At 44.2% G+C, this 27,870-nt stretch overlaps 1 protein-coding gene across 10 annotated transcripts in view; it reads right to left on the bottom strand.

Moving 5' to 3' along the window:
• dab1a (DAB adaptor protein 1a) overlaps positions 1-27,870 on the bottom strand; it is a 331,663-nt gene that overhangs the window by 82,315 nt on the left and 221,478 nt on the right. For 3 of the 10 annotated variants that reach the window (XM_039811470.1, XM_039811473.1, XM_039811472.1), the window contains one exon: positions 22,288-22,344. The gene's annotated coding sequence lies outside the window, so the exon portion shown is untranslated. Of the gene's footprint in view, positions 1-6,532; positions 6,825-22,287; positions 22,345-27,870 lie in introns of those variants that run through there. The other 7 variants (XM_039811475.1, XM_039811469.1, XM_039811476.1 and 4 more) reach the window with 3 other exon arrangements.

Raw genomic sequence — 27,870 nt, 5'->3', positions numbered from 1 at the left:
TCTGACCCAGGGACAGCTCCCCTGTGTCTGGGAGGGCTGTGAAAGTAATCAAAATTTTAATCGTGATTACGATTGAGGCTCCTAATGATCACAAAAACAGATTAATTGGAGAGAGAAAAAAAAAGATTATTTTTGCACATCACGTCTTGCAAGTAAACTCTTATTTTGTCTTGTGTTCTGAATGAGAGAAAAAAAATGTTTAAATGGCAAAAGTATATAGTATATTTCACAGTGCAAGGTGTTTACTGTTGATTCAATAAGTTCAATAATTGCAACATCTTTCCAAAAGACAATGAGTAATCATGTTGAATCATCGTGATTTCAATATTGACCAAAATAACCCTGATTAGATTTTTTTCTGTAATTGAGCAGCCGTAGCGTCTGGCACACACGGCAGCCCTACCATTGCCTATGAAGAACCAGGGGGGGTCAGAACAGGGTCAGACCGCCTATGTCACTTCCACCTGACTGAGAAGCTCCTGCCACGCAATAGGTTACCTTCCGATGAAACATAACTGTGAATTAGGTGCAGTGAAGAGAATAGCTAATGACGGATACTGAACTGTGGCTAATCTATACAAACATAGAGTAAGGGAGAGACAAAGGGAAGGATCATGGGACAGTTAAAAATTCATTAGTGAGCAGCCACAGAAAAGCACAGACGGAGAGAAAGCAAAAAGAGACAAAGAGAGAAAGAAAGAGGGGGAGAAATACATAGAGGAAATCCTCTAAGGAAAACATCTTTCCATTCCTGTCTCTTGTCTGTTCCTTTCTCTAACTTTGTTGCAGTCTCACAGTGAGTGTGGTAGTCAGTGGAGTCGTACCACAGGGAAATGTAGCTAACAAACCCCCCCCAGCAAACCTGAGAGCCCGCTCCCTTTCTCCCTCCCTGCTGCACATGCATGCATTATCTATTGTATTGCTTGAATAAAGAATATGGTTAAAAAAAAAAAAAAGAGAAAAAAAAGAGATGCATCTCAGCTGCTTTGTACATGGCTGGATGAAAGGCAGAGGACACAAATTAAAATGTAATTTATGTGCTTTGTTTGCCCGCTTTCCTTGGCACCTAAAATGTCATAAGGAGCATGTAATACTGCTGGGGTCTGCTGAGACACGACACAGGGTTTGAAGGGGGGGGGAGGGGGGGATCTTGACTTCTGGGGAAAATGAGAATGTAAGGCGTTCAATTAATTGAAGTGTTAATGTGCTGTGACTCCTGTGTGGTACATGCCTCTGTGTGTGTGTGTGTGTGTGTGTGTGTGTGTCTTTACCTCCTGCTCTAAAGTGCTTTTGTTTGCTGTGAAAACTCATTAACAAAGTGAACACCTTTGCGATTTCACCCCAAAGTGGTGCTCACTGGAGAACAAAATGAGCAGAAGGACCAGACGTGTTCAGCAGTATGTAAGAGAAAATAGATGAAAATGTGATAATGATGATGTGAAATACTAATGGTGATGATGAGATGTTGATTCCATAATCAACATCTCATCTGAAACAACAGGATCCCCAAAGCTACACTACAGGTAGGCAGAGAGAGATGGAGGGAGAGAAGGGGAGAGAGATAGAGAGAGATGTAGAGAGAGAAAGAGGCACAGCAATGCTGAGAAAAAACAGACAGTAGGAACAGGGCACAGATGGAGAACCAAAGAGAGAGATTGAGAAAACACAGAAAGGACACTGTGAGGGTAAAGATGTGGAGGGGCGATAACGCACAGAGAAGCAGAGGGCTAGAACGAGGCTGGATGTGAATGAAAAAAATAAAGCAATTACCACGGTTCATTCATTTCTGGACTGGTAGTGAAAAGCTGCATGTAGCCAATTACTCTGATCTGTTGTAACCATGAAAATACTATTTGCGAGGTTTATGAAGATCACCATAAGGTCTTGGGGTCCGATCCAATTTCTTGAATACCTGCCCACACACTTCGAACAATTATTGTTAACACAATTATACATCATTTACACTTACTAAGGTCCTCTGCAAACTAGTAAACTTAACTACTTCTATTCATCTGCTTATTCCATTTCACAGTCCCACTGCTGTCTAACGATAGGAAGTCGGGCTGCAATAAGCAAAGCATGCCAAATCCACACAGCAGGCTTTTTGCGGTCAAATGTAAGGGCAGCGAAAAATGTGTGTGTTTGTGTGTGCGCTCCGATGTTCGATGCAGATGCTAATCCCAGTGGTGTGGACAGATTGCGAGTGTTTTAAGAAGATTACAGATTACAGACTGCAGAGGCAGATTAGCTGGCAGCTCGATCTGCACCTCTGGATGGAGTTTCTCTGCTCTCATACAGCCCCTGATGTGTATATATATGTGTGTGTGTGTGTGTGTGTGTGTGTGTGTGTGTGTGTGTGTGTGTGTGTGTGTGTGTGTGTGTAATGATAGTTCTGTGCACATGCTGTGTCTTTAAGTCTATGTGTCTGTGTGATGGATGCTGATTTGTAGAGTATCACAAACACATGTTCTTTCCCTAACAGTGAATAAAGGCCAGGAAATAGGGTACATACTGTATGTATATACACACATAGTGCTAGTGGGCTGTAAAGATATTCTCAATGCCAATTATATCCAAGAGAATGTCACACACACAAACACAGACACGCAGACACAGGATGTGGATCAATGGGAAGGGCAGCCGGCCAAGAGCCAGTCAATTCCCCCCCTTTTCTTTTCTCTGTAATGGTGGAACCCACTACTGAAAAATACAGATATTTAACATGTTGCAACCTGTTTAAAATGCCTCAGCAAAGAAGGTATAATTTTCACTGGCATGTCTATTTTTTGGTTCTTTTTTTACTGTTGTCAATGCTTAAGAACTCTATCTTTGACACTGTAGATGTACATTTAAGAAGCATAGAGCGCTTTGTAGCATCTGTATCTCAAATGGAGAAGAAGATAACACTGGTTCAATCTTAATTTACAGAGGGGAGGGGAGAAAAGATAGAATACAAAAGGCCTGACGAGGAGGAAAAGTGCACAGCTGTTGTATGATTTTGGAAGTTACGAAGACAAAGACTGCATGTTTTAGTACTGGACATGACAAACATTCCCACTGATGGGGAGGACAGGATTGTAAAGCTGTGTGTTAAAGGGCACACTGCTGAGAAAATAGTCAAACATGAATTGGATTTTACGTCTCTTTGTTAATACCTTGGTTCACAGAATGATTTGTATTAGTTTCACTTCATGGATGATGTGTAATATGTATCTGTTATGCTCAAAATCTTACAAATAAATCATACATAAAAAAATAACATGTCCTGTTCTGTAGACATGGTCCTTATTTATTTATTCATGTTGTACCAGTCCAATATGACTGTCAGTTGAAAAAAAAACTTGTGTTGTAAGAAAACTTGTTTTATTTGTTATGAATCTATTTTGATGCATTTCCCGTAACTTTTGTAATTTTACATGTTTAAAAATATCAAAATTAATATTGCAATATTCATAATCGATATTGCAATATCACATTTTGTCAATATCGTGCAACCGTAATACAAAGATATTGTAGCTGACCTAAAAAGTGCCATCAACATCTAAATGGACCTAAAAGTGAACCACGGTCAGAAAAGGTCCAAAGGAAAAGGAATCTGACTGTGGAGGTGTGTTGTTGTTGTCGTCGTCGTCAAGTTAGATATAAAGTGAGGAGGACAAAAAGGCATTGCCACCGGGCTTCCAGGTCAAACAGGAAAGGAAAAATAATAAAGCTGGTGAACTTGGTGAATGTTAGTTAACTTTATGCACAAGTTTATTTCCACTGCAGCTGCCTGCTCATTGTTTTCAGCACAGCTGATTGAAAGAAAAGCCACTGAGACACAGCCTGCATGGACTCGAGGAGGTAACTTGAATAGGCCCTCAATTTGTGGTGGAAGTTGAATTGTATCCATGGCAACAAGTGTCGCTGGGGTGCAACAGCAAAGTAGGCAGCAATGTGAATGATAAGACCGCAATACAACTCTACGGCGTAAACAGGTTATGGGCAGAATTCCACCAATACATGACATTTAACCTTTTGATTGTCACAGCGCTTCAAGCCAGTCATTTGGTACATTCTTCCTGGCTGATAAAATGTTCACGTCAACGTGCTCGATGGCCACCCTTCCTTTTAAAGTGCTAAACTTCACAAAGAACACAGTTAAACGTAATTCTTTGCAGGTGGTGCTTCATTTTGTACAGCTTCATGCAGATGTTTACATGGTGTCAGATGAGTTTGTGTGCAGCGTGAAACTCTTCAGAGTAAAAAAGCAGGCTTTCCAGATATCAGAGGTACACCATGTCTCCAACTCAAATACAAATTCAGAGTTACAAGCTTACTTTTGCAAAAGCTGTTCCAAGCTTTAGGAACCAGAATACTAAGCTCCAGGTTCCAATGATTTCCTGACGTTGACACTACACAACACGAAAGAGCTCTTTTCGGTTTGAGATTTAGTCCAACGTTCATTCAAACAGCATTGTCGACCGTTAAACAGCACAGACAACCAGACCTACTGTACTGCATTGGAAAACATAAATTACAAGAGGCATGCTTGGGTTGTGGAAAGTAACAGTGGGTGAGGCAGAGACTGTAGACGGAGCAGATGGAGATGGGAACTGAAAGAGGGAGAAAGAGAGCCCTCAACAGGGTTTTCTTTGAGTTAACTACACAATACTCTGTGGGTTACTATGACGCCCTGAAGTCGCCTGCTGGGCCCATGCAGGCAGAAGTAAGAGGTCTGTTTGGCAGTAGTGGAAAAAGTATTCAAATCCTTAACAAGTACCACTACTATTTAATTAATTAAAAATAAAATGTCCTGCATTCAAATCTCTATTTTTACTGCTAAAAGTAAGCGACAGTAAAATGTATTTACAGTAATTATCAAAAGTACTCCTTATAAAGGGCGGTCCCCTGTATGTACTGTATTAGAAATAGTTGGAAGTGGCCTTATGGGTAAATTTTTGGATATAGTAGTTTAATAGTAGTAGTTTATGATTTCAATGTTAGACATGCACATATACTAAATCTGCTGAGTAACTAATAACCATCAGAGAAATATGGTGGGGTAAGAAGTGCAGTGTTTTCCATCATGCAGAACAATTTATAGTTTCACAAATTAGAAATACTCAAGGTAATGGACCTCAAAGTAAGAACTGGTGTTGAGTAAAGGTACATATGCAGGTGTTAGGGCTGCATGCTTGTGAGTGGCATGCTGATCTGAAATCTTTGACAAAACCTTATACGTTCGATAAAGTGCTATTTTGAACATGTAGAGACAGGAAACGACCAATTCACATGCAGCTACTAATACACCTGTGTAAAGCTGATGCAGCTCGTGCAGACAGACAGAGAGAGAGAGAGAGAGAGAGAGAGAGAGAGAGAGAGAGAGAGAGGGGGGGGGACTGCAGAGCACACCAGCTTCATGATTAATGCGGCTTTTAGCTGCAGCGCAGCCTGGGCCCCCTGAGCAAACTGACCGGGTCGCCCATTCAACTCTCCTTCCCTCTCTCCTTCCCTCTCTCTCTCTCTCTCTCTCTCCACATCAACCTCAACCCAGTGACTGAGAACCAGTTAAAGACACCATTCACTACATTTCTACGCCAACACTTCAACATCCGTGTAACCAATCCACTGTACCGCGCGTTTCACTCCATTTCACTTCACTCACCTTGCGAGCCAACCCTCCAAAGTGGCCAAAAACCCCTCCACACATCAGTAACATTCATTTAACCACTGCGGGGGTAGAAAGCCTCCCTCTCCAAAGGAGCATTAAATAAAGTAGCCTGAATAAAATGTGTGTGACCATACACTTACAAAAAAAAAAGTAGGGTCACAAAAACACACTACCGAATAGGCCTACGACTCATTTAAGTTGAAGTAGCCAATAATAAGGTTACTATAATGTCACCATCGAGTACTAAAGACAGACATACCCTCTAAGATAATGTTCGCTGGGGGCACAGGAGCAGGCAAACCGCTATACACCAAACAAGGTGGAATTAAGCACGTTATAAGTGCAAAGATATTTCTGAGGGTAAAGGAATACAAACTTGCGACGGTATTATCATTACTTTATAGAAATCACCGTGAATAATGATCTCCGATAGAAGGGCGAACCCAACTACACACGCCGGGGAGACAGATGCCAAATGCAGCAAATCACTGTCTTTCCTCCCGCCTAACACCACAGACACACGCACTGCCCCTGACCACTATGTTACAGTGACCCCACACACACACACACACTCACACACACACACACAAAAGCCCAAAACACACACACACACACACACACACACACGCGCGCGCGCGCACAAACACTAAAATCCTGATGGTCCAGCAGCAGCAGAAATAGATAATTCATTGCAGTGATAGGAGCAGAGCGCACTGACTCCACAGGCTCTACTTTAGCTCCAAAACCACCAACTATCACACACCGATCTAAAAGTAGCCTACACACTTTGGATAGCCCCTGTGTGCGCGGGACCGGGCCGAGACGGGCCACTTTGTGCTGCTCTGCATCCGTCCAGGCTGCTTGCGTTGGCGCACTTACCTTTGCACTACAGCGAAAATGAGCACAGTTAGTTCCCATTTTGTGAAAAGGCTTTAGAATCCATTCATTCCCCGCGTATCTCCTCCTGTTTTATTCAGACATCCACAGTGTGTTTCAGCAGGGAGATTAATCCAGTTTTCCATCCCGGGGAGAGCGCTTGAAAGCCTCGTTACATCTTTTTCCACAATCCCCACAAAACTATGCCAGGCTTCTTTCAGCGCGTTTTTTTTTTTTTAATTCTTCTTCTCCCTCCTCGCTCATCTAGCCCCCTCTTCTTTCCTCTCGCTCTCTCTCTCCCTCTCTGAGGTTGCCTGGTTACCTCTTTCTGTAGGCTGGTTCAGACCGCCGGCCGGCAGCCAATCACAAGACCGGGTTCAGCTTAACCCCTCCGCTGCGGAACTGTCCTGATTTACAGCTTTCAAGGAGTGGGAGTGGAGGAGGGTGGAGGGGAAGAAAAAGCACCGGGTGATGGTGGAGGATTTAGAAAATGTACAGTATATATATATATTAACAAAATTATAATGGCCAGGAAAACATGAAAGGAGAAAGAAAGGAGGAGGGGCTGATGGGGGAATTTGGGTTTGAATGTAAAAGTTGTGGAAGAAACGTCATCAGACTTGTGCTTGACTGTTGGGTCTGAAAGTGCGGTTGCTGCTGTTAAAGGATGACTGTACTGCCAAGAGTTTACAGTCATCACACGCTCACTTTTCTTTCTACACAATGCTGAGAGAGAAGCGCTCATTGAGTCATGAACGCATGCAAGCAGTGGTCATGCTGCAGCCTTCACTTCACTCAGCACAGACTATTGATTGGTTAACCACCCGCACTTAAGTCATGCAGCCCTGAATTGTCTGTGTGTAAGTCAAGGACTTGGCAAACTCGCTCATTTTTTAGAGTGGGAGCACACTTACTCTAAGAACAATGTTTAAAAAAAAAAAAAAAAGACAATTTAGGCCTAAAGACAAAATATATTTATTGTTATTTATTTAAGTAAGACTGACAAAAGAAAACCTGGATATAAGAGGATGAAGCAACACTACTGACTTCACTCAAGTATAGCATTTTGCATTTCATGCCTTTCCTCTGTTCTTCCTTAAGCCTTAAACGTGTGCAGCTTGCCTCCTTTAATCCACACCTCCTTTCACTTTTCTGCCCCTGCACCTCCTCCTCTCCCTTTCTCCTCCACTTCCGCGCCTCAGATCCTCCTCTTCCTCAGATGTGGTGTGTTGCTGTCAGGGGTTTAGGAGCCTCAGCGTGGACACAATTCCTCTGATCTCTGCAAAGACTGGAAGACCCCCGCAGTCTTCCAACTAAACCTCTTCTTCCACATTCAAGCATGGGGTGTAGTTTGGGTTTCAAAGTTGGTAAAAACCACCGTGGGGCGGTAGGAGCCAGGTAAATCGGAGGCGTTGTCCAGCAAATCGGGCTCATCTTAACGCACGGCACTGGCCAACCTAATGCGTTGAAAGGCACATTCCTGGGCCATTACTTTGTAACATGGGTGGGTAATTCTATTATCTGTGTAATCCTTGTGAAATGATTGCCACTATGATAGCTTTCCAGAGTGGTTCAATCCTCATAGAACTGTACACAGCTGAGCAGTGTGTCTGATAAACATCAAACTAATACTCAAACTGGCTTTTGTGGCTTATATTTTATCATGTCACAACGTGATATCATGACTTCGCGTAAACATGTGGCGTGCTATCTGTATGCATTTTGAGCAATCGGCGTGTATGTTTACGCCGAAGAATGGGACGTTGCATTTGGAGCTATCCGCGTGTATATCTACGCCAGAATTTGGAGCTATCCGCGTGTATATCTACACCAGAATTTGGAGCTATCCGCGTGTATATCTACGCCAGAATTTGGAGCTATCCGCGTATATATCTACGGTAGAATTTGGAGCTATCCGCGTATATATCTACGGTAGAATTTGGAGCTATCCGCGTGTATATCTACACCAGAATTTGGAGCTATCCGCGTGTATATCTACACCAGAATTTGGAGCTATCCGCGTGTATATCTACACCAGAATTTGGAGCTATCCGCGTATATATCTACGGTAGAATTTGGAGCTATCCGCGTATATATCTACGGTAGAATTTGGAGCTATCCGCGTGTATATCTACGCCAGAATTTGGAGCTATCCGCGTGTATATCTACACCAGAATTTGGAGCTATCCGCGTATATATCTACGGTAGAATTTGGAGCTATCCGCGTATATATCTACGGCAGAATTTGGAGCTATCCGCGTATATATCTACGGTAGAATTTGGAGCTATCCGCGTATATATCTATGCCAGAATTTGGAGCTATCCGCGTGTATATCTACGCCAGAATTTGGAGCTATCCGCGTGTATATCTACGCCAGAATTTGGAGCTATCCGCGTGTATATCTACGCCAGAACGGGACGTTGCATTTGGAGCTATCCGCGTGTACAGCGGACAGGTTGGGTTTAGTAAAAGAAGAACGGGGTTGAGTTTAGTAAAAGAAGAAAACGACGGTTGGGTTTAGGAAACGTGACACGCGGGACACAATCCCCGGTCTCCTGGGTGAAAGTCCTGTGTTTTACCCATCCTCCCTACAGGGATTTTCGGCCTTTCGTAATACTCGCAACGGTGTCAATTCACACGCAATCGCAAGGTAATGGAAGTCAATGGACGCCAAACGGTGTTGATAAACACGCTACAAATCGATTATGCATCTTGATAACACGCCAAAATGGCATAGGAATTGGCGTGTTATACATACGCCACTTCACGAGATCAGTCTGCATGTCACCTGTACCTCAAGCAACATGGCCCCGCCAACACAACCCCTGGTCATTTTTTCTTTTTAACACAGTGCTGTTGCAGTCTTAACACCTGGTTACTATGAATTAGAGCTGTCAATCTTCCTCTATAATACCATGCAGATTGTCAAGTTACTGAGAATACAGCTATTAAAAGGTAATATATAAAGCCATAGGGCAGCTAACATTACCTTTAGCTAGCTGTGTCCATGAAGTCCTTAAGCTCCTATAACTCGCGACGCAGTTAGGAAACAAGAACGAGCTAACTAATGATAACATCAGCATTTTGGCTCGGTGGATGTCGATTTTAAAGTCATGTTAAAACTATTTCCCGTCCTTCTTCCGATTTCCAGCCGCAGCCTTTCACTCCCCTTGTACTAACGTTACGTGCTCCGTGATGTTAAGACCTCACAATGCCTTGTGTTTCTCACTCCCGCTAACGTATTGTTCATCAGACGTGACATGACAAAAACATTTTGTTTTCACATGCGGGTAGGCCAAGGTGAGAAGAGGGAGATTAGCTAACGTTAGCTAATATATTTATTAAAAAATATATATATATATATATATATATATATATATATAAAAAAAAAAATCACATTCCAATAGTATTGATTTTTTTACTATTCGAATTATATTCGACTTTTGGAATTTGTTCCAACAGCCCTACTATGAATCTATTAGTTTGTCTCCATCATTGTCGGCTAGATTTGCTAGTTAAACAGCTACATCGAATATAGTCTATATCCGCGATGTTCCACTTCCGGGATTGTTTTGTTCTGCTGGAAATTCGGATGTCACTCTTTTCGGATGTCCGTTTTTGGATGTCCGTTACCTTCCACTTTCTTTGTGTTGGCGTTCTAACCTCCGGTGGATTTGTGAGGACTATGGTTAACAGCTCCTCAGATCTCTGCAGGGTAAATCCAGACAGCTAGCTAGACTATCTGTCCAACCTGAGTTTTCTGTTGCACGACTAAAACAACTTTCGACGTACACGTTCCACCAAAACAAGTTCATTCCCGAGGCTACTTTGCAGAGGCACCGTGGCTCCGTCCGGCGCTTAGCACCACCCGAGACAATTGTGATTGGTTTAAAGAAATGGCAATAAACCAGAGCACGTTTTTCTCCCATCCCGGATCGCTGTGTGGAGACCCTCCTCCACAGCGCTGTGGAGGAAGGTGCGAGACTACATTGAATATAATTTCTAGAATAGTCTGTACTGTTAAAGCCAAAATGTTGGTAGGGACATTTAAAGTGCTCATATTATGCTTTTTTGCTTTTTCCCTTTCCTTTATTGTGTTATATATCTTTTTTTGTACACATTATAGGTTTACAAAGTGAAAAAGCCCAAAGTCCACCCCAAAGGGACTTACCATCTCCAACAGAAAACACTGTTCACCAACTGCTCCAAACAGCTCTATTGTAGTCCAGCCTTTACTTCAGAGACAAACGTGCGTCACTTTGTAACACATTACGTTATAATGCTCGCCTAGCTGCTAGCGTGGCACGCCCTCATACTCTGCAACTGAATGGCTAGTAGTCCTTACTGCGCATGTGCGACTCCCAACAAAGATGGAAGAGAAGTGCGATGCCTCACTCTGTAGCTAAAACAGAGAGCTCAACACACAGGGTGAAAAGAGGAGCTGCAGCAATGTGCAGTACAAAAAAATATGGTGTTTCTTGAAAATTAAACCACATAAACCTATTCTGGTACAGCCTCAAAATACAATTATGAACCTGAAAATGAGCATAATATGAGCACTTTAAGCTTTCCTGAATTTGGAAGTTGGTAAGGACGCATCCATATCGTCCCTATTATATGTAAATCTACTCCTATTGAAACCTGATTTAAATCCTAATTTCTCCATCTCAGTAATCTCAGGTTGGTCCATACACTTCTCTCCCCTCCTTTCTTTCTCAACCACACCACCTCATCACTCTGCCTTCCTCACTGCTCTGACCTCTCGTCATCTTTCCCTTCCCCGCTCCGTTTTCCTACCTAGGTATAGCTGTAGTTTACCTTCTCTATCGTTGTAGAGCACTCCTGTCTATCTCACTCCCACACTTTAGTATCTCTGCCCTTTTTTTGCCATATCTCCATCCCTCAGTATCTGCCTACCTCACTCCCCTTCCTCCTCTCTCACAGTCTCCCTCTGTCTGAGCTTGGCTGAACAGATAACCCCTGGATGCTCATCTGTGCAAGCCGGCAGCTAGCTTCCTCTCTTTCCTCTCAGTCCTATGTCCCCCACACACACACACACACACTCCCACACCCACACACGACTCAATCGCAATTGTAATTGCCTAAACACACACACCCTTTCTATAGACAGACTCTTTAGGGTAATCTATGGGAATGTCCAGATGGATATATCTGAGAATGTAAAGGTCAGCTCCCGCTTACTGTTCACACCAAACATTGTTTTACAGGATTAAGATTCCTCCAAAACACACATATGCAGAGAGAGAGAGTGAGAGAGAGAGAATGCAAATAGAGGCACAGACAGCGCAAATGCGTATTATCAGCAAAAACAGGTCAAACTCGTTAAAAGGCAACAAAGGCAGCTCTCTAATTGCCTGAGCACAGCTTGGCACTGCTGAGCTACAGCGGTGGCAGTGCAGTACGGCAGGATGGTCTCTGACAGTCAGTTCATCATATGGATAAAGGAATCTCTGGATAGAAATGATGCCAACTCAGAGCTCAAACCCGGTGGCTCAACAGAGCAGACAGTGAGACAGGAAGAGATCTGGAGCACATGGTCATAGTTCAAACTTTTCAAAAGGTGTATCAACAAACAGCAGGTCTTCGTCAGAGTAAGAACAGGCAGTGGCAGTAAAACCATTTAATATAGACAGGTTCTGGCCATATTGGCCAATGCCATAGTGTATAATATTAGTTTGCATTTTTATAGCTCCTTTCAGGTGACCCAAGGACGCTCTTACACATATGGAGGCAGACCAAAACAAATAAAACAAAACAGGAATAAGTAATGAGTAAGTAGACTTTGGTCCCTGTGTTTCAGTCGTGTTAAATATGTAAATCCAGTAGCATTAAATATTTCAATACCACAACATATCAGCGTGGAGGCCCATCCATGTTTTGCATAGGCCTACATAATGCAACATATGCTGTTCCATCACATTTAGTATTCTAGGTTCTTAGTGAAAAAGCAACCCTTGCGTTAAGAGCTAATAATTTTATACATTAAAGACAACCATATGGACTAAATAAAAATATTAATTTATCTTATTTTCAATGATGTTTTCCACTGCATGATGTATATGAATACATTCTGTGTATAGTATTGGTTGGATGAATAAGCCGGCATGTCCATCGCCGTTAGCTGGGTGCATACAATCTTCTTCACTGGCGAAATGATGGTTGCTACACAGTATCAAAAGCTTAAACTATAACTGTGTGCTCTAGATTTCATCGCTCCATACTATATTCAAACATGGCATACTGGGTGACATGACATTGTAATCAAATGTTAGCAGACGCCTGTACATGACACAGTCTCCTCTGAAGAGGCGTCAATACGTCTGGAGGTGAATTTGTTAAGACACATCTAGACTGGAATGAGATTAGCTTTGACCCAAATGCACACAAACGTACAGAGTGACCTGTCTCGCCCACCATCTCCCACACTGCTTATTTAGCTATACGAACACCAGCGTGTTGACTATGGATGTGTTGCAAAGAGTGAATGAAAGAGGGAGAGAGAGGGAGAGAGAGAGAGAGAGTAGAGGCAGATGGAACAGAGCTATAACAACAGACCCCCCTCCAAAGATGAAATATCCCAGCATATGCGTAGATATCAAAGCATGTCACTCTTCAATAACTGATGTATCAGGATATCAAGCTCCTGGCGGATGTGAAGAGAGTGAGTGGAGATGAGGAGAGATGGTTTATGAGAGAGAAAATATATTGAATCTGAGAAGTCTGTACTGTATTTGCAGACACATGCAGTGGAGTTCTGAATATGACAGGCCATTCTTTTGTATTCTGAAATTTAAATAAAGTGAAAACGAGACAGAAACAGAAAGGGAGGCACTCCTGAGCATAAGGAATGTGTGTGTGTGTGTGTGTGTGTGTGTTGGGGGGGGGGTGATTTAAAGATGTGCTCTGTTGAGATGTCACACACGTTTGTTTTCATAAGGATGTCTAACTTTGAGGGCTTTTGCCTCTGGGAGGATCCATCATATTTCATCATGTTTCATTAACACTTTTCATGCATAAGCAGACATGGGAACATGCACACACCCACACACCACAGTTTCCCCTTAGAACAGAGGGGAAGTAAAGGTTATCTAATCCCACCTCTGTGTGAGCGTCGCTATGAGCCCGGCTGCCAGTCTGAACTCATTGTACTCATCAGCCTCGACTGCCTACACCAACTGTATCACACATGTCTAGAGCTGGGTACCAAATTCAATACCGTTTAGGCACCGACCCAATTGCCTCTTTCAATCCCTTAAGAGTAAGTCTCATCAGCGTCAGTGAGCCAATAAGCATGCAGCATGTTTTTACCAAGATCTAATGATGCTGCTGATTGGCTGTCTAATGTTACATGTCGTAGAGACACGCAGGAAAAAACTCTACATTAGGCAGAGGAGGGGCTCACGTAGCAGAAGCTGAAAAATACGTACAAAGATTTGTATGTGTAATGTTGTAATTTATTTTTGTTTTATAAAATTGGTATCAATCAAATCATAAGGAAACGAGTACCATTTAGGAACCGGTATCGAAGTCCCGGTATTGGTAACGGTACTGGTATCAAAAGGTTTTGAACGATACCCAGCTCTACACACGTCACCACCACACTGTTTATCCCAGTAAGTCTTTTAAAGAAGACTTCTGTGGTCGGGTTAGCTCAGTTGGTAGAGCAGGCGCACATATATAGAGATTTACTCCTCGACACAGTGGCCGTGGGTTCGACCCGCGGCCCTTTGCTGCATGTCATTCCCTCTCTCTCTCTCCCCTTTCATGTCTTCATCAGTCCTGTGGAAATAAAGGCCTAAAAATGATCCGTGATAGTTCAATAGCAGTGTTGTAATGTACAATAACGTAACGTAGTACAAATACTTCGTTACTATACTTAAAGGACAAATCTGGCGCAAAATGAACCTAGGGGTTAATAACCCATGTGTCCGAGTTCCACCGCTCTCTGGGATTTGTTTTTGGAGCGTTATGAGGTAATTAGTGGTTTCCGATACAACTGGTCACATTCGATTAGCATGAAAACAAATCCCAGAGGTGGCCGGGTTGGCTCAGTGGGTAGAGCGGGTGCACACGTACATGGAGGTTTTGGCCTCGACGCAGAGGTCCCGGGTTTCGAGTCCGACCTGTGGCGATTTCCTGCATGCTCTATAGAGAAACCTGTAGGGGGGACTCTATAGAGAAACCTGTAGGGGGAGCTCTATAGAGAAACCTGTAGGGGAGCTCTATAGAGAAACCTGTAGGGGGACTCTATAGAGAAACCTGTAGGGGAGCTCTATAGAGAAACCTGTAGGGGGAGCTCTATAGAGAAACCTGTAGGGGAGCTCTATGGAGAAACCTGTAGGGGGGCTCTATAGAGAAACCTGTAGGGGAGCTCTATAGAGAAACCTGTAGGGGAGCTCTATGGAGAAACCTGTAGGGGAGCTCTATAGAGAAACCTGTAGGGGAGCTCTATGGAGAAACCTGTAGGGGAGCTCTATAGAGAAACCTGTAGGGGAGCTCTATAGAGAAACCTGTAGGGGGGCTCTATAGAGAAACCTGTAGGAGAGGCTCTATAGAGAAACCTGTAGGGGAGCTCTATAGAGAAACCTGTAGGGGGGACTCTATAGAGAAACCTGTAGGGGGGACTCTATAGAGAAACCTGTAGGGGGCTCTATAGAGAAACCTGTAGGGGGAGCTCTATAGAGAAACCTGTAGGGGGAGCTCTATAGAGAAACCTGTAGGGGGAGCTCTATAGAGAAACCTGTAGGGGGAGCTCTATAGAGAAACCTGTAGGGGGCTCTATAGAGAAACCTGTAGGGGGAGCTCTATAGAGAAACCTGTAGGGGAGCTCTATAGAGAAACCTGTAGGGGGGGCTCTGTAGAGAAACCTGTAGGGGGAGCTCTATAGAGAAACCTGTAGGGGAGCTCTATGGAGAAACCTGTAGGGGGACTCTATAGAGAAACCTGTAGGGGGGGCTCTATAGAGAAACCTGTAGGGGGGGCTCTATAGAGAAACCTGTAGGGGAGCTCTATGGAGAAACCTGTAGGGGGGGCTCTATAGAGAAACCTGTAGGGGGGGGCTCTAGAGAGAAACCTACCAGCAACTGCAGAGCGCCCTTTTAATATCAGAAAATGACTTTTGATACTTAAGTACAGTAAATATCAGATACCTTAAGATTTTTACTCGAGTATTATTCTAAAAGGTGACTAACTTCTACCAAAGTCATTTTCTGGTAACATACTTGTACTTTTAGTATTGCTTTCAAGTACTTTATACAAGACTGTTTCAATTCAATTCAATTTTATTTATAGTATCAAATCATAACAAGAGTTATCTCGAGACACTTTACAGATAGAGTAGGTCTAGACCACACTCTATAATTTACAAAGACCCAACAACTCCAGTAATTCCACCAAGAATCAATGGTAATGTGATGATGTATTTATCCCAATTCAGTGGTTCTTGCATGTTGTAAACACAGCAAGTTCTAGTGTGGCACACATGGGTTTGACAAAGAAAGACAATTGTTTGTTAGTTTACAAAAAAAGACAAAACAATTATATAAATAATACACTAATCCAAAATTATTCTAAAAAGGGTTTTGTGAATGTGTACATGTTTCATAATAGGAACATAATTTCTGTCTGAGCAGTAATTAAAGGAGGTTATTAGCAGAGAGAAATGAACAGGGTCTTACTGGAGGTGACAGGAGGCAGCGGTGATAACATTAGCAGCCGCATTAGCAACTGTTGATTTGTTTTTCCAAGAAAGAAATTGTCAATGAAACGCCAATTTTCCTGTGAGAATTGTGTAGCTTTGCTTAATTTCTCAATTTATTTATTAATTCGTACTTGTGCAGTAGCTGGTGCAGTTAACAGGAGGAAGACAAGCTAGTAGTGAGGTGGAATAATCTTGATTAAAAACTGAAGGCAGTAGTAAAAACTTAAGAATCCAACATGTAATGTCACACAAAGGAGATGTGTCCGTCTAAGTAAGTACAGAGCCGGATTAACCATTAGGGCAACTGGTCACTTGCCCAGGTGCACAGGACTTCTAAGGGGCTCTGGGCTCAGTCAAATATTATGTTAGATCACATTATAAACGCAGTCTTCACTTTCCTAATTATATGCGGATTTTTGCAACCCATTCCATCAAAATATTATGTAAAATCACGTTAAAAAAAGTGTAGCTTCATGCATAGCGAGCGAGAAGAGAACGAGCGGTCACAGACGGTGGTAAAGTTGGTTTTATATTGGAAGGTCAAGCTGAATAATAGATTTTTCGAATGTGTCAAATATCCAACGTCCAATATAAAACCAACTTTACCACGGTCTGTCACAGCTTGGAACCTATGAAAGTGAAGTCAGTTTCCCCAGGGGAAGTTTAAACACACATTTAATTTAAAATTTAATTTGTAATGAATGTAATGGATGGTAAAGGCGAATCAGCATCAACAACAACGCGTCTATTATGTTAGCCAAAAGTCAAATCGCTCCCTCGTGATTTGTAGAGCTCTCAGCCCTTTGATTAGTTTTGATATTAGTAGTAACAAGAACAGCATAAAACAAAATATTACAAACTGGCATGTTTGAATTCATAACGTTTACAGAGGGTCGCCGTTTCGGTGGCGTTACGTTACAACACACTACACAGTGCTTGCTGAGACCGATCATTTGTATTCAAATTCTGAGTAGTGCACAGGAGGAAGAGAAGGAAGGAAATGAAGAAGGAGAAGGCAGTAAACTGGAGAGACCCTTGGGAGACCCCTGGGGGGTCCTTGAGTCTTGTTGCCCATGGCACATGGAATTGTTAATCCAGCCCTGAGTAAGTAAGTCATAAAATGATCAAAAATCAACATGTCCAATGATAGGTTTTGTTATTTGTAGGCCCCTCTGGCCAAACAGTTTCCATTACTGCACCCTATCATTTCAGAGATGTGAAAAAGACATGGTGCGACATAATGTAACACCAAATCCGTGTGCCTCTCTAACATTAGCATTTCTTCTAATGTCTACATGCTTTTAAAGCATCCGTCCAAACTGCGAGTTAAAGACCAACCCTCATGCTCCCGCAGACTACCGGAGATACTGCAGACAACCAGTACATGTACACTTACCTATAGAGGAATGCATCAAGTGTATACAAAGCAAATACAAAAATCATACATCAGTGTGAATGGAAGGGCTGACAAGAGGATCTGCTGTACACTCTATTCCTCCTGACTACTCTCTGCTCCACTGGGCTGAAGAGTTATGATACTGACCCTGATCAACCTCTGGTAAACTCTGTGAATCACTCAACTAGAGGGTTAAGGGGAGCAAAAGTGTGTGTGTGTGTGTGTGTGTGTGTGTGTGTGTGTGTGTGTGTGTGTGTGTGTGTGTGTGTGTGTGTGTGTGTGTGTGTGTGTGTGTGTGTGTGTGTGTGTGTGTGTGAAGAGAGGGGGGGTGTGACGGTAGTAATGAAAGAAGGAGAAAGGGGAAAAGAGGGCAGAGGAGGTGGAACACGTCAAGCTGACAGTTTCAGTGTATTCGCAATATTGTAAATAATGCAAGATGGGGCCGTTTCTCATGGATATTGTCTTCATTCATTTTTAAATTGGTTCAGTTTCACAGTAGTACTCCGGCTCGCTTTCTCTCCCTCTGCGTGCGCCAGCCTGCATGTCTGGGTATGTGCAGGTGTACGAGGGCTCACATGTATTTAATGTGATAAACTCACCTTTTAGTTGAGGTCACAGAAAAACAAGCAGGCCAAATGGCTCAACGCTAATGTTTTTTTGATTGCTGGAGTTAATTAAAGCTTAAAGAAACATTGGTATTGACCTGAGCACACGCGCTCTCATGCTGCTTTTTTTGGCAATGATTCATGGAAAAAGTCAAGTCACTTTATGGATTTATATATAACTTAAGCTTTTACATTCCAAAAAAATACCTAATTTCATTGCCTTCACAACTGAAAAGTTGTTGAAAAAGTTGAAAAGCCCAAAGCCTCATAATATCACCCCGATTACTGTCACAGTGGTGCTTCGGGATGTGTCTTTTGGTGACTCTGCTAAGATACTCTTGACTCTTGTTTATCACATTTTAATGTTTACAAATCTAGAATGAGCAATATCACAGGAATAACAGATGAGTTTTTTTGTACAGCAGATTTTCACTTTAAGGCCCAAATACAGGGCTGAAAGCAAGGACACAGTGGGAACTCCCGTCCTCTGTGTGCTTCCTGAGGCTTGACAATACAGCTAACTGCATTACATTAGTTCATATGGTCAGACACACTGTTGATGAAACCCTCTCACCTCCACTTACGTACGTACGTACGTGTGTGTGTGTGTGTGTGTGTGTGTGTGTGTGTGTTTAAGAGAGAAAGTGTGTTTCTGTGTCGGCGTGTGTCTGTGTGTGCTCTGGTTGGTGAGTTAGGGCTGCCTGGGGCTCATTGCTCATCTCAGTGGGTATAAATAGAAAAATAGAGAGCCAGGAATATAAGAGCATCATAGTGTGTCTGTGGGGTGTCAGTGGGGTGGAGAGGCTGCTCAGAGCAACAACAAAAAAAATTGTTATCAGATCCAATAGCAGGTGGATGGGCTAAAGGATTTTAAGCTAAATAAAATGTTGAATCTAATGGGATTGGTTTGTCGAGTTGAAAGCGCATCAGATGTAGCTGTAGGCTGTAGGACCGTGGTGGCCTCGCAACACAATACCAAATCAAAGTGTTTAAGATATGGTTAAATTTTACAATGCAGAAATCATTTTAAAAGCATGGGCTGATAAGCGTTTTTGAAAATGGAACCTTCACGGTGCCGTTTCTAACGTTGTTTGTTGGTTCATACATTTTCAACAGGTTTAAAACGACGTACTTGTCGCAGAGTTTGAAGCACTTATCTACTGTTGCTGTGTATTGCCTCAGCAAGGTTGGTGCCCAAACTGTTCCGTGGCTGACAGACGCTGCTCTGAAGCAGTCGAATACTTCATTATCAAATGCCGGCCGCGCGAATATACAGCCGTGTTCATAGCTGCTGTTTATGTCCCTCCCACAAGCAAATGCCATCGCGGCCCCGAAGGAACTGCATGGCACGATCAGCGGTGAAAAGGCCAGGAGAAACTCGCAAAAAAAAAAAAACCTGAAACCATGTTCCAACCGCAGGAACACCTCACCGTGTTCCACCAGCACATCACCATCACCACTCGAGGGGAAAATACACTCGACAAAGTGTACACAAAGACGCGGAACATACAGAGCCTCCCCCCCGCCCCCGCCTCGGCGCTTCAGACCACATCTACATCATGCCGGTCCGTACCGCCCCACACTAAACAACAGTAAATCTACACAGAAAACCATCACCGTGTGGCCCAATGAAGCTGTCCCAATGCTGCAGGACCGTTTTGACACCAAGGACTGGCAGATGTTCAGAGAAGCGGCAACGGAGGAGGAAACAGTGAACCTAGAGGAATATACTACATCAGTCCTGGGCGCTGAGGATGTTACAACCATCAAAACCGCCACGGCCCCTCACAACCAGAAACCATGGCTGAATGCAGAAGTGCGCTGCCTCCTGAGAGAGCGGGATGCTGCATTTTGGGGGGGGGGGGAGATGCAGACACACTGAGGGCAGCCAGACGAGGCCTGGTGGCAGGCATAAGGAGGGCAAAATCAAACTATGCTCGGAAAATCCAGGGACACTTTTCCTCAAATGACCCTCAGGGCATGTGGAAGGGCCTCAAAGGCGTCGACGCCCTTAACTCCTTTTATGCCCGCTTTGAGGCATCAAACACCACCACCACCTCCAGGGTCACACCTCCACCAGAGGACCCCCCCTCTCAGTCTGACAGCAGCTGAGGTAAGGAGGACAATGCAGAAAATAAACCCCCGCAAAGCTTGCAGGCCCCGACGGGGTCCCGGGCCGGGTCCTGAATGGACTGCGCGTACCAGCTGTCAGACGTCATGACGGACTTTTTCAACATCTCACTCTCCCAGGCCAGCGCACCCACGTGCTTCAAGACGTCCACCATCGTCCCTGTGCCAAAGGCCGCTACAGTGTCCTGTCTAAATGACTACAGTCCGATCGCTCTCACACCAATAGCAATGAAGTGCTTTGAGAGGCTGGTTATGTCGCACGTAAAAAAAAAAGCTGACCATCAACCAGTACGCCTACAGGCGGAACCGCTCCACAGCGGACGCCGTCGCTGCTGTGGTCCACCAGTCCCTCACACACCTGGAGAACAAGGACTCCTACGTGAGGCTGCTCCTCTTGGACTTCAGCTCTGCATTTAACACAATCATCCCACAGACACTGGTGAACAAGCTGGCAGCGCTAGGTCTAGCTCCATCACTCTGCAACTGGATTTTGGACTTTCTGACCAACAGACCCCAGTCTGTAAGGGTCAACAACACCACATCATCGTACATCATCCTCAACACTGGCTCCCTCCGGGGCTGCGTCCTCAGCCCGCTGCTCTACACATGACTGCAGAGCTCACTATGACAGCAACCTCATAGTGAAGTTCGCCGACGACACTGCAGTGGTTGGGCTCATCACCAAAGGGAAGGAGTTAGCATACATAGGAAGGAGGTGGACAGACTGGAGCTGTGGTGCAAGGACAACAACCTCATCCTGAACACCACCAAGACCAAGGAGATGATTGTGGATTTCCGCAAGATGGGCACTGCCCCCCCTGCTCTCCGCAGCAACGGTGCAGCTGTGGAGAGGGTACCCAGCATCAGGCAGCACGGTGGCTCAGTGGTTAGCACTTCTGCCTCACAGCGAGAAGGTCTCCCCGTGCTTGCATGGGTTTCCTCCAGGTGCTCCGGTTTCTTCCCACCATAAAGACATGCATGCAACTAGGACTTTGGACCCCAGGAAGACCATCTGGTCGTCTAGGCGTCAGCTAATGGGGATCCTAATAATAAATACAAATACAAAATACATCAGATACTTCGGAGCACACATCTCCAACACCCTCACCTGGCGCCACGACACCTTGACCACCTTTAAAAAAAGCACATCAACGCCTTTATTTCCTGAGGAAGCTGAAGAAGGCAAGGCTTCTACAGGTGCGTGGTGGAGGGCAGCCTGTGTGTATGGCAGCTGCACAGTGGCAGAGAAGGAGTGGTAAGGTCTGCACAACGGACCATCGGATGTGACCTACCAGCCCTCTCAGACGTTTACGCAAGCCGATGCAGGGGCAGAGCGAGACTCCACCCACCCTGCACACGGACGATTTTCCCACCTCCCCTATCTATCACCTGGTTTGTTCTGCCATTCTTTCACTGTGCATGCACTCAGACTTGTGTGATTGATGTGATGTGTGGAGATGACTGCTGTGTATCTAATGCAAGTTTCTATTCTATTCGTTCTGTCGCCATTTGCTCTATGTACTGATCCAAGCTGTGTCCAAAATCACTCCCTTGTTTACCCTTTCATTACTCCCTTCAATGCCCTTTTTTACATCAATATAAAATGTGACGCATTGCACTGTTGGACTGTTAGCATATCATGGACACTACTTTTAAGGGCACTACATAGTGCATAGAATTCCCACTTGGACACTCAAATAAAATGGCGCAAGGTAATATGGTGCACTATTTAGTAAATAAGTGAGTGATGTCAGACACAGCCATAGATTTGGTTTACCATAGCTGAACAAAAGGTAGAGCGGGCAGAACAGATAGCAGGTTATGATGTGATGACAGGACAGCATTGTACAAAAGATGGTGTATCTGATGCACACAAACTGTGTGCTATGAGAATTGAATACGTACCTGGACGTCACCACACCTGGTGTCCATATCACTGCTCCTCAAAGACGGAAAGTGCACCTGGAGGAGAGAGTTGGGGAGAAATGGGGGGGAGGGGGAGAGAGAGAGAGAGAGAGAGAGAGAGAGAGAGAGAGAGGGCATATCATTAAGAAAAAGCACTTGTCAGGTAGCCCATTAGAGTACCATTACAATACCAATCTCTGCTCCACATCTTTTCCTCTCTGTGTGTGTGTGTGTGTGTGTGTTTGTGTGTAATTCTCTTTGTGTGCCTCTAGTCACCAGCGGGGGGATGAGATCATTACCTGTGACTGCAAGGCTAATGTCACACTCAGAGAGACACACAGACACACACACACACACACACAGACACACACACACACACACACACACACACACACACACACACACAGACACAGACACACAGACACACACACACTAAAGAGGCTAATGTGACAAAACTACAGTGACCGCGGGGCTCGTCTCCATTTGGATAAGGCAGCCTGTTTTACAACCTGCTTCCAACACCGGCAGACAAGAGAAACAAGAGGATAGAGAGAAGAGGAAGAAATGACAGAAGGACGAATAGAGAGGCATCTAATTGGAAACGAACAGCCATCTCTCTGTTTCTTGTGGAGAAAAAAAAAAGCTGAGCTGCACTGCACGGAGAGAAAAGTACAGCTGCAGACATAATGTATGGCTCAGAATAAGCTCATTAGCAGTTGAGGGGGCTGTGAATGACAGATAAGGGGAGATGTAGAGGGGATGATGGGAGGGGTGGAAATGGGTCAGAAGGTGGAGATGATTGGCCTGGCCTCTAATTAACTTCTCCATCAGCCCTATGGCTCTTACTTCATAGTACCTATACAATACTACTACTGCAACATGAGTGTGTGTGTGTGTGTGTGTGTGTGTGTGTGTGTGTGTGTGTGTGTGTGTGTGTGGTCTGTCTGTGTAAATGCAGGAACATGCTTCTCTGTCGCCACTTAAGCAAACATAGATTTGGTGCCAGTTGTAGAAGTTGTGATGGCTGTTTTATCCTCGTTTGAATTAAACACCGGAACTGACCCTGGACGCGTTGACTTTTACTTAAAAAAATCAATACTTGTCTTCCAAAAGGAAGTTGGCTCAACCAATCAGCTTGTTTTTGACCCACTGGGCCACGCGCAACACGTTGTGGAGATTTGTGAGATTTGCACGTCAGCTTGAGCGCCAGCCTCTTAAAGCGTAAGAGCCTTCTCGACGTAAATCTGCTGAGACGTTTACGTCCATTTTCACAGAAGTAGAATTACCACATAAGCATTCAAAGGAAAGCGGTACAGTGTGTGTGTGTGTGTTTACATTTTTTTCTAGTGTACTGTAATATCAAGGAAGCTTATCCAGAGACTTTGCTTTGTCAATCTAGATAACTGAAATACACACCATTAAAACACCATGACCTCACTATGCCCTGCTGTGCCCTGTTACACCCTGCTACGCTCTGCAGTGTCCTGCTACGCCCTGCTACACCCTGTAATGCCCTGCAGTGCCCTGCTACGCCCTGCTACACCCTGTAATGCCCTGCAGTGCCCTGCTACGCCCTGCTACACCCTGTAATGCCCTGCAGTGCCCTGCTACGCCATGAACTACTACAACTACTATTTCTAGTCATAGTTCCATTATCTTTATTGTGACTATTATTGCCACTGTTCATCACCCCCCCAACCGGCACCGTCAGACACCGCCTACCAAGAACCTGGGTCTGTCCCAGGTTTCTTCCTAAAAGGAAGTTTTTCTCACCACCGAGGTTTCTCCCTAAAAGAGAGTTTTCCTCGCCAATGTCACACTGAAATGCTTCCTCTTGGGGGTAATTACTGGAATTGTTGGGTCTCTCAGTGTTTCCCACAGATTAGGAAGCAACTTGTGGTGGTGGGTGGGTGTTGCCCCCGTGTCACCATGACATAACATTATTTATAATACGTTTATTTGATTCACAGCTGCTACATATAGTGTTTGACCTCGACAACCCAACTGCATTTTACCGCAAACTTGCGACTAGTTAACTTTCTAAAGCGGGCGCAATCGCTTGTTTGCTAAGAGTCGGGTCGGTGATAGTGAATGTGTGATTGTGTAAAGGTGTTCACGAGATAGATACCAACCTTTCGTGAACTTGTGAATTTCGCCAGCCGTCTTCTCTCCTTGATGGAGACAGACGCTGTGTGCACGGTGGGATCGATGGTGTTTTAAGCCCCCAACGTCGCCTTACAGGCACTAACCCTCACCGTAACCTAAAACATAACTATTGCCGCAGTGCCTGGAAGGTGACGTTTGGGGGCTTAAAAAACCCCAACATCGCACGGTGGGAGGAGCTGTGTGTGTGTGTGTGTGTGTGTGTGTGTGTGTGTGTGTGTGTGTGTGTGTGTGTGTGAGCGAGACACAAGTGACAGAGAGACGGAGGAGAGCATGGAAAGGAAGCAGAAGAACGTATTTTAAATAGCGTTTAAAAGAAAAAAAAAAGAATAACAAAACGCAATGTGCGGCGGCCGGTGTTTATAGTGAGGCGGACCGCCACACAATAGTCTATGTGTGGGAAACACTGGTCTCTTTAAATTATAGAGTGTGGTCTAGACCTACTCTACTGTAAAGTGTCCTGAGATAACTCTTGTTATGATTTGATACTAAAATTGAATTAAAGGCTCCAATTAGGAAAAATAACAACATTTCAAGGGTTGTATTATTATGGGATATGAAAACTGTGTCTCCTCTCTCTCTCATTTCTTTCTCCCTGTTACTACATACCGTATGCGCTTCATGCCACCTATTTCCAGAGGGGAGAGTGTAATGTATATACTGCAAACACTATGTAGTTACTCACTGTTGTGTTTCATAAATGAAGAAAATTGAATTCTTGTTTCATGCAGCATGAAAATAAAGCTAGAGGTGCACTCTGTGTTTATTCTCGTGCTGCTTAGATGCACAACAACAAACTGTGTCAGCAGACACTTCACCACCCCCCCCCCACACACACACTGAAATACTTATAATGTAATGCTGTGGCTGTCTCTTTCCTCCTAGTCCTTCCCTTCTCCAGTCATCTCCTGTATCTCTCTCTTTAATTGTCTCTTTCAATCTCATTTTGTTTTCAATTACTTAAGCGTCACATTAGCATTACTGGTAAGCACAAACAGTATTAACAACGCAATTTACAAAACATGCGATTTCCCCCTCTCTCTCTCTCGCCCTCTCACTGACCTCCCAAACACACACCCGCTATGAGTCCCTCTCATAATCATGTTGCAATCATGTGAAAAAGCGTGGAAAAATTAAATATTAACCGCACTTTTATTCTAGGCAAGCAGAATATGAAATGAATTAATCATGGTGTACAAGGCTGTCTAGATTCTTATCCTTTATCCTTATCTGCCTTCATTTGCTGCGAAGATGCTTTGCAGGAAATTAACAGGGACCAATGAGAGAGACCAGTGTGTATACTGTATGTACAGTATGTGCATGTGTGAGAGAGTAATGATCGGCCCATTTGAAACTTGTCACTAAATGCCACATTAGACCACTCATCCATCCCACGAACGTTTCTATGACAGTAAATACATTTATTTAAAGGAGCACTCCAACATTGTGTGTGTTTGTGTGTGTGTCTGTGTGTGTGTGTGTGTGTGTGTGTGTGTGTGTGTGTGTGTGTGTGTGTGTGTGTGTGTGTGTGTGTGTGTGTCATGTTATCACAGTAGATTTACTAGTCACTGGTGGTATCTGCTAGGAGCTTTCTAATGCTTAAGAAAATGGTCCTGATGATGTTATAGTGAAGTAAGCAGGGTTATCTCAGCTTGGGGACTAGGAATTCATAACAGAAAGCCTGTAAGGAGGGCTTGACAAACAATACTACAGAGAGTAGCATTATGGGAAGTGTAGGATCATGCATTAAGAGCTTGACCCACACTAGGGACAAGAAGTCAGGTTATTTTAGTCTTGTGGAAATCCCCCAACTTTATGAAGTTCAGTGTCTTGGCAACAAACGCTTATCCATAATGCCCAAAAAAGCTTATTGAGGAGCAAGAGGAGAGGAGAAACTCAATGAGTCTCTTTCAAAGCCACACTTTAGGACTACTTTGCTTTAGGAATGATTCTCTCTTAACCATCTCTCTCTCTCTTCATCTCTCTGCCACGTCTATCTCTCTATCTCTCACGGTTGATGGCCCCCCTGCATGCTCCTAATAACCCATGATGAGTCCTCCACACTTGAGCACCCTCCCATCAGACACCCGCTGAGGCTCACACACACACACACACACACACACACACACACACACACACACACACACACACACACACACACACACACACACACACACACACACACACACACACACACACACTCTACCCCTCTGTGTCGGACATAGAGGGGTATGGATGATGACAGTCATCAGCGGGGCAATTAATGGGCCCGTCCCCTGGTTACAATACAACAGAGAGAAGAAGCAGAAAAACAACATTAGCCAATATGGCTGGATCGGTAGCCGTATAATTAGCCTAGCATGCTGTTCCCCACTTGGACCCGAAAAGCCAAAAGTACAGCCAGCACGTGGTGAAGCAGGGAGACCAGAGAGACATGAAGTGGAGAGAGAAGTGGAATATAAAGGAGCACAGCAAAACACACACTACTCAAGGATAAGGAGGCAGGAAATAGTAAAGAGATGAATACACAGCAACAGCTCTGCAGTAATAACTGGCCCTCTTTTTTTACTAAAGAAGAGGGAGAGATCGGGAAAGGAGGGAGTACCAGAGCCAAGCAAGCCTGGAGAGAGTGATGGAGGTTAAGACAGAGAGCTGAGAGGGAGACATAAAGGAGAGGTGGATGAAGGGAGGGAGAGTGCTGTAGACACAGGACCATGCCCGTAGCATACTGATGCGGCGGTAAGACATGCAGTCAGCGTGGCCTTCGGCTAAGCAACCAAGCATGTGCTGCAGAGGGCTGGGCTGGCTCATAACACTGTCATGTGTGCACGTATGGTTGATAATGCCGTTGTGTGAAAATAACACAACATCATTGTATAAAGATGGGATTATAGACAAACAGGCACTTTTTGTGAACGCATGTGTGTTTCCGCGTTCGTACGTGGGTGTGCCCATGTGTGTGTTTGTGTGTGCATCCTGTGCTGCAGTGGGCGGTGGGTTGTGGGTTGTTCATTATGCGCTGTGTGTCTCCTCCTGCAAAGCCTCTGTTATCACAACACAGAGCCCCAGCAGCTCCTATGCCAGCTCTGTTACCATACCTTAGTCCCGTGGGAGCTCCTATAGCATATTCTGCTCCTCAAGGACAGTATACTGGAGCTCCCAACAGAAACACAGGCCACCATACCCCATCACAAACAGCTCAACTCATGAATTCTTGCTGATCGCCATGGGAGAACATAGTTTTTCCTTAACGTTAAGTAGTAAGTTCCATTTTGCACTATAATACCAGTAATTAACTGTGCGTACTTGTATTACATGGAGTAGGAAAGATTGCAAAAGAACCTAAAGGAAGAAAGATAAGAAGGGGAGTGGGGGGGTAGTAGCCGGACATAAAATGGAGGGGGGTGGGAAAAGAAGTGA

This window comes from Perca fluviatilis, chromosome 9, assembly GCF_010015445.1.
Source record: "Perca fluviatilis chromosome 9, GENO_Pfluv_1.0, whole genome shotgun sequence".
In the NCBI taxonomy this organism is placed as follows: Eukaryota; Metazoa; Chordata; class Actinopteri; order Perciformes; family Percidae; genus Perca; species Perca fluviatilis.
This window is presented reverse-complemented; position numbering and strand designations above follow the sequence as displayed.